Consider the following 7,567-nt stretch of genomic DNA (forward strand, 5'->3'; position numbering starts at 1 on the left):
ATGTAAATAAATAATATAAATTACTAAAGATTTGCGTGTGTACAAACCTGCAGTCAAGTCAAAAAGTACTCTATTACTTCTGCTACTGCTTCTATTTTTAGATTCATTTTGATTATAGTCTCTGTTTTTCCAGATGCATAACATGTTTGACTTTATGGTTCTGACAAAAATAGCAAAAGTTTAAAAAAAAAAATTACTAAAGGTTTCGCACATGTAAAAACATGTGCAGTCAAGTCAAAAAGTAATCTATTACTTCTGCTACTGCTTCTATTTTTAGATTCATTTGGGGTATAGTCGATATTTTTCCAGCTGCATAACATCAGATTGACTTTATGGTTCCGACAATAATAGCAAAATGTAAATAAATAAATAAATTACTAAAGGTATGCGCATGTAAAAACATGCAGTCAAGTCAAAAAGTACTCTATTACAACTGCTACTGCTTCTAGTTTTAGATTAATTTGGAGCACAGTCTCTGTTTTTCCAGTTGCATAACATGTTTGACTTTATGGTTCTGACAATTATAGAAAAATGTAAATAAATTAATTAATTACTAAAGGTTTTGTGTGTGTAAAAACATGCACTGTCAGGTCAAAAAGTACTCTATTACTACTGTTACTGCTTCTCTTTTTAGATTCATTTGGAGTATAGTCTCTGTTTTTCCAGCTGCATAACATCAGATTGACTTCATGGTTCCGACAATAATAGCAAAATGTAAATAAATAAATAAATAAATTACTAAAGGTTTGCGTGTGTAAAAACATGCACAGTCAAGTAAAAAAGTACTCTATTACTTCTGTTACTACTTCTGTTTTTAGATTCATTTACAGTATATTTTATATTTTTACAGCTGCATAACATCAGATTGACTTTATGGCTCAAACAAAAATAGCCAAATGTAAAAAAAACCCCAAAAAAAACAACCTTTACAAAACACTGGGTGTCTAATCCTGGTCCTCTAGATCAGTGGTCCCAACCGTTTTTGTACTAAGACCCTTCAGTCTGTGACCCTTCTGCAGTCTGTGACCCTTCTACAGTCTGTGACCCTTCTGCAGTCTGTGACCCTTCTACAGTCTGTGACCCTTCTGCAGTCTGTGACCCTTCTGCAGTCTGTGACCCTTCTGCAGTCTGTGACCCTTCTGCAGTCTGTGACCCTTCAGTCTGTGACCCTGCAGTCTGTGACCCTTCTACAGTCTGTGACCCTTCTGCAGTCTGTGACCCTTCAGTCTGTGACCCTTCTGCAGTCTGTGACCCTTCTACAGTCTGTGACCCTTCAGTCTGTGACCCTTCTACAGTCTGTGACCCTTCTACAGTCTGTGACCCTTCAGTCTGTGACCCTTCAGTCTGTGACCCTTCTAGAGTCTGTGACCCTTCTACAGTCTGTGACCCTTCTGCAGTCTGTGACCCTTCTACAGTCTGTGACCCTTCTACAGTCTGTGACCCTTCAGTCTGTGACCCTTCAGTCTGTGACCCTTCTACAGTCTGTGACCCTTCAGTCTGTGACCCTTCAGTCTGTGACCCTTCTACAGTCTGTGACCCTTCTACTGTCTGTGACCCTTCTACAGTCTGTGACCCTTCTACTGTCTGTGACCCTTCTGCAGTCTGTGACCCTTCTACAGTCTGTGACCCTTCTACAGTCTGTGACCCTTCAGTCTGTGACCCTTCTACAGTCTGTGACCCTTCTACAGTCTGTGACCCTTCTACTGTCTGTGACCCTGCAGTCTGTGACCCTTCAGTCTGTGACCCTTCTGCAGTCTGTGACCCTGCAGTCTGTGACCCTTCTACAGTCTGTGACCCTTCTACAGTCTGTGACCCTTCTACAGTCTGTGACCCTTCTACAGACTCATCGTTTCCTCGTTTCTTCCTGAAAAAGTCTCCAGTGAATTGTTTTTGGGCTCATTTCTTAAACTTGTGTTTCTACTGATTCATGAATGGCCCAGAGTCAAGAACAGTTGAGGCGAGGGCAGAAACAGTCGCTGTTCAAATAAAATCTCCGCAAGACTAATGGAAAAAATTGCTTTAATTTTAACCACATTTTTTTTCCTTTGCGGCCCAGTACCAAATGATCCACAGACCTGTACCGGGGACTGGGACCACTGCTCTAGATCTACTATCCTGCAGGTTTCAGATGTCTCCCTCTTCCGTCACAACCGGACGGGTCGTTATCAGACTTCTGTAGAGCTTGATGTTAGGTCACAGTGGTCAAACATGCGTCCCGGGGCCAAATCCAGCCCACCAAAGGGTTCAATCCGGCCCCTGGGATGAATTGTGAAATGCAAAAATTACACTGAAGATATTAACAATCAAGATGTTTGAATCATTTTGGTCTAAAGTGGATCAGACCAGTAAAATACTACCATAATAACCTATAAATAATGAAAACTGCACATTTGTCTCTTTATTTTAGTGTAAAAGAAGCAAAATTGCATGAAAATGTTCACATTACAGACTATCCTTTTACAAAAAATGTGAATATCTGAAATGTCTTAAGGGAAGTCAGTGGAATTTTAATAATATTCTCCCCTTTATTTAATGTTTTGTGTATTTTTAGATCCACTGTGATGTGTGTGTGAAGTTGTGATTCACATGTATAAATAATAAACTCAGGCGTAATATTGTTAATATTGCACTTATTTTACTAATGAATTTGCAGGTTGTTCATATTTGTTCATGTTATGTTCAAGTACAATTTGTAGATGGAAACATTTTCATTACAAATTTCCTTTTTTACTCAAAAGTTCTTATTCTATTATTTATATTATTTGACTGGTCCGGCCCACTTTAGGTCATATAGGCTGAATGTGGAACTGAACTAACATGAGTTTGACACCTCTGTGTTAGGCAGATCATTTGAATCAGGTGGTATTTGTGGTCTTCGTAAATCCGGCCCTCAGAGTCTGTGAAACTGACGTCTGTTTGGTCTTCCTTTGTAACCGTATGAGACTATTGTCAGACAGCTGTACAGTATTCACCAGTTAATCACGCAGTTTTCCCATCACAGAATTGCCGCTGTATGGCTTTGCATTTAATCCGTCAGGTTTATACATTAGGGGGTTGTAGAATAAAAATCTGCTGCCAGTTTAATCAAGCTGCTTTTCACAGAAGACGGCTGTAAAAGGCAGATGTGTGCAGTTGACTGTTTAATGAGGTAGAGCTGTAAACACGGCCGCTTTGATCAACACACATGTACACCAACACAAGTCTTACCAAATGAAAGGACTCAACGCCCAGCTGTCAAAGCAACACGCAGATTACACGTCTGACCGCCGAGGACGGGGATGACATCACTGCCTCCAGGTCAGAAATTGTTATAGAAAGAAAAAAAACACAAAACAAAGCCTGGATGAAGTGAAAGACGAACTTGTGATGTCGTCGTTTCAGACTTCAATAAGACAGACTCCCCTGGGTTGGAAATGTTGACCGTTTACCGCTCTGAAGCTCAAATCTGACATTTTCATTGCCGTCCAACAAAGGTTGACACTAGAGAGTCAGAGGAAATCAGATTATATTATTTTAGCTCCTACACCTTCAGGCTGGAAAAGAAAAAAAAAAAACACTTTTCAGGTTCACCAAGAAGAAACCTCCACATTTTAAATTTCTATATGAGCCTTATCTTAACCCTTCCACCCAGATTCAGTAGTTGATCGATTCTCGTGTACAACAGTCATTAAATCATGTGATGCATGTGCACGTGCGTGTGCATGTGTGAATACAGTGTGTGTATTTGCACACGCGTGTGCCTCCATCCTGCACTTCTATCCACCAGCCTCGACTGTTTCTGCCGCCGCAGCACAAGGCAATTAATGACAGTCTGTTCTTATCTGCTACCTAGCAACCTTGACTGTTCCACTCGTCGCCCCTGGCAACCGCTGCTGCTGCCTGTAATCGATTGCTGGGCAGACAGCGAGCGATCATGGTATGACATCACACTGAACCGCTGACCTGCAGCGCCACACCGAAGTAAAATAACACTTGTGTAACTAAACAAATGTTCGAATACTCCACCTCCAGCTGGAAGATTAGAAGCAAAGGAGGAGAAAAAGGAGAGATATGAGGAAAATATGAGGAAAATATGAGAGATATGAGGAAAATATGAGGAAAATATGAGAGATTGGAAGAAAATATGAGGAAAATATGAGAGATATGAGGAAAATATGAAGAAAATATGAGAGATATGAAGAAAATATGAGGAAAATATGAGAGATATGAGGAAAATATGAGGAAAATATGAGAGATATGAGGAAAATATGAGGAAAATATGAGAGATTGGAAGAAAATATGAGGAAAATATGAGAGATATGAGGAAAATATGAGGAAAATATGAGAGATTGGAAGAAAATATGAGGAAAATATGAGAGATATGAGGAAAATATGAGAGACATGAGGAAAATATGAAGAAAATATGAGAGATATGAAGAAAATATGAGGAAAATATGAGAGATATGAAGGCTGAGATATTAATGGAAGGTGTGTGGACCTTTACTGTAAACCAAATCAACAGGGAGGCTATGTGATATCACTTTTTTTTTTATATATATATATATATTTTTTTTATTTTTTATTTTTATTTATTATTATTTAACACTATTTTATTAAATAATGTTAGTTCCTCTGTTGGGACTTTGTTGTTCTGATGTTAGTTCTGAACTAACAGAATCTGAACATTTGAACCGGATCTTATAACTGTAATGTCTGTAAACAAATTTCAGTTGAACACAGGAACATTTTGTGATATAGCATTAGATCCTGTTATGATCAAATAAAAGGGTGTTTAGTATTTTGCAGATTTCTGCTGTAATTCAATCTTCACGGAGATAATCATTAAAAAAAAAAAACGCAAAAAATTGCCTTTTTACTAGTATCATGATAAATCGTGATATATCGTATCATGATCCTAGTATTGTGATTTGTATCGTATTGCCAGATTCTTGCCGATACACAGCCCTACTGACAGACTGACGGAGGTGTGGACGTGGACAGGGGACTGAAGTGGGGACGGTGGGTAAGTGGGAAAACACCAGCAAAGGAGACTCAAACACTACAAGTTCAAAGCACCCGTTCTGTCTCGAGTGTTTTACCGTCTTAATGAACCAACTCCAGCATTTTCTGACATGAACATTAGGAGGAAACGAGCAGAGGAGTTGATCACACTGTCACAGTAAGTAAAGCTGCCTCTGAATTCACCGAGTGGGCCTTCATCATCATCATATTGTTTCTAAAACGGTCGCAGGACACCGTGCGTCAAACTCTGTCAGACTGGGCCTCACAGTGGGCCTGACAGTGATTGATCGATCACACTGTACATTCACTAACCACCTCCGCCGGCAGATTTCCTCTGGGAAACCCGGAATAGCCACAAATACGAGCAGAAGCTGCGGAACAGAGGGAAGGCTGCGGTAGATCTGGGAGGAAGTCCTGCTTCCAAAGCCTACGGGCAAGTTCAGGAGTCAAGTGGATGGACGGAATGATCACATGATGACAAAGCCCAGGACGCCATTTTATAACAGGCGTGTCTGTGGACCAGAACCAGCCCACCAAAAGGTCTGATCCGGCCCCTAGAATGAATAATAATACAAAATTTAAAGAATTTGAAGTAGACAGTAGCGAAAACGGCAAGTTGATAGGACCAATATTTTGGCAGATATTAGTAATTTAAATACAACAGAATTTCAATCACATTGCTATGACCAGAACGCTTTGGCGGTGACTGCTGGACAAATGCGGTACAGCATGCACAAATACACAACAGCATAAAAACGACCACATCTAGAACCTGTGGATCCACACGGGTCAACGCACCAGTAGATTTATAACAGGGGTGTCAATAGTGGGGTGGGGTGGGGTGGGGGTGACGGGGGGGTGACAAATTCATGGGGCCCAGCAGATACAGGTTAGAAGTTATGAACATTTCGTGTAAGCTCCTAGCGGTGCCCCCAGACTGTAGACATTTAAACTGACTCCTAATCACTTCTGATCACTACAAAAATAGTCCTTGAAGGTAAAGTCTCTGCACTTTTACATAATTGAACTCCCGTAGCGAGTCGTAAAAGATGGCCGACAGATAAACGTTTCTACACATCGTCCCCTGACAGTCTGCATTCACTAAAAAACATAAAAGCATTTCCCTTCCATCATGTTGTGCAGGTTGTAATCACCAAAGCAAATGATGTTAAGTAAAAAAAAAAAATAGTAATGGTGTTGTGTTGTTCATTCCTACTATTATTCCCTCCGCCAGGAGGGACTGTGATCACTTTACTTTGAGTGTTTGTTTGTTTGTTAGCAACTTTACAGGAAAACTATTCCACCCATCTTTCCCAAATCTTCCCCACAGATAGGCCTAGGCCCTGGGACCAACCCATTACATTTTGGGCCAACTAGGCCAAAGTTCAAGGTCACAGCAAGGTCACAAAATCTACAATTTTCCTATCTGTCATCATTGAGCAATTTTCCAAAATTCATCAAAAATTCAAAACGACTCCGATTAGCCTCCAATTGGATCCACCTGTAGCTTAGAACAATTATCTTGTATCTGGCACAAAACTGTCCACATCCACTGTGGAATGTGGACTCTGTGGACATTTACATTTAACACTGAAAATCCCATTTACCACACATTTAAAATTAGAACTCAACAAATATTGATGTGAATTGAATCTAACTGGACAGACACATGACTGGTACCAAGCTGCAACTTTTCTGCTGTATGGAACAACCTGGAAACTGTTGAATTTGAAAAGAAATAGTCGATCCACACATGCACACTGTTCAGGGTGTTTGGTGGAGGTTTGTGTTCTCTGAACACTTGTTAATATTTTAATGACTTCATTTAATGGAAGCAAATGAAAACTGTGTATAGTTTCCATTATGGTTCTCTCTCTCTCTCTCTCTCTCTCTCTCTCTCTCTCTCTCTCTCTATATATATATATATATATATATATATATATGTACATGTGAATTGGAAGTGTGCATGAAGGGCAGCATGCAATTACAATCTATGCTTGTCTGACAAAGCTGTGGTGTGTGTGTGTGTGTGTGTGTGTGTGAATGAACCTTAGTGCAGAGCCCTGCAGACTGAAAGGCAGATTAATTAAAAATGCTTCAGATACCCAGACTCAGCTGTCGCTCCCCAGACAGAAAAGACCTTCATAACAAAACCCTCGCATATACCCCACACACACACACACACACACACACCACACACACACACCACACACACACACACACACACACACAGGTTGGTTTCAGGTTGTGTGTTTGCTGGTGCAGACCTCTGCTGTCAGACCCCAGGTTATCCATAAACACAGAATCCAAACGTCAGTCCCATGGAGCGTCCAGCAGCGATCACACAGTCACACACATGGAAGTGGAAGGATCATACTTAGTCCTACAGTAGATCTGCTTCCATCTCCCAAAAGGACACACGTCTCTGCTGCTTTTTTTTTGGGGGGTGGTTTTCCGGCCCCTCCTTAAGAGGAAGCGTCGCTGTTGAAAAGAGCGACAGTGACAACAGCTTGACTGTGACGGGCATTTATCAGCTCTTCAACACAACTCCGTGGGTGAAAACAGA

This window comes from Sphaeramia orbicularis, chromosome 1 (assembly GCF_902148855.1).
Source record: "Sphaeramia orbicularis chromosome 1, fSphaOr1.1, whole genome shotgun sequence".
Taxonomy (NCBI): Eukaryota; Metazoa; Chordata; class Actinopteri; order Kurtiformes; family Apogonidae; genus Sphaeramia; species Sphaeramia orbicularis.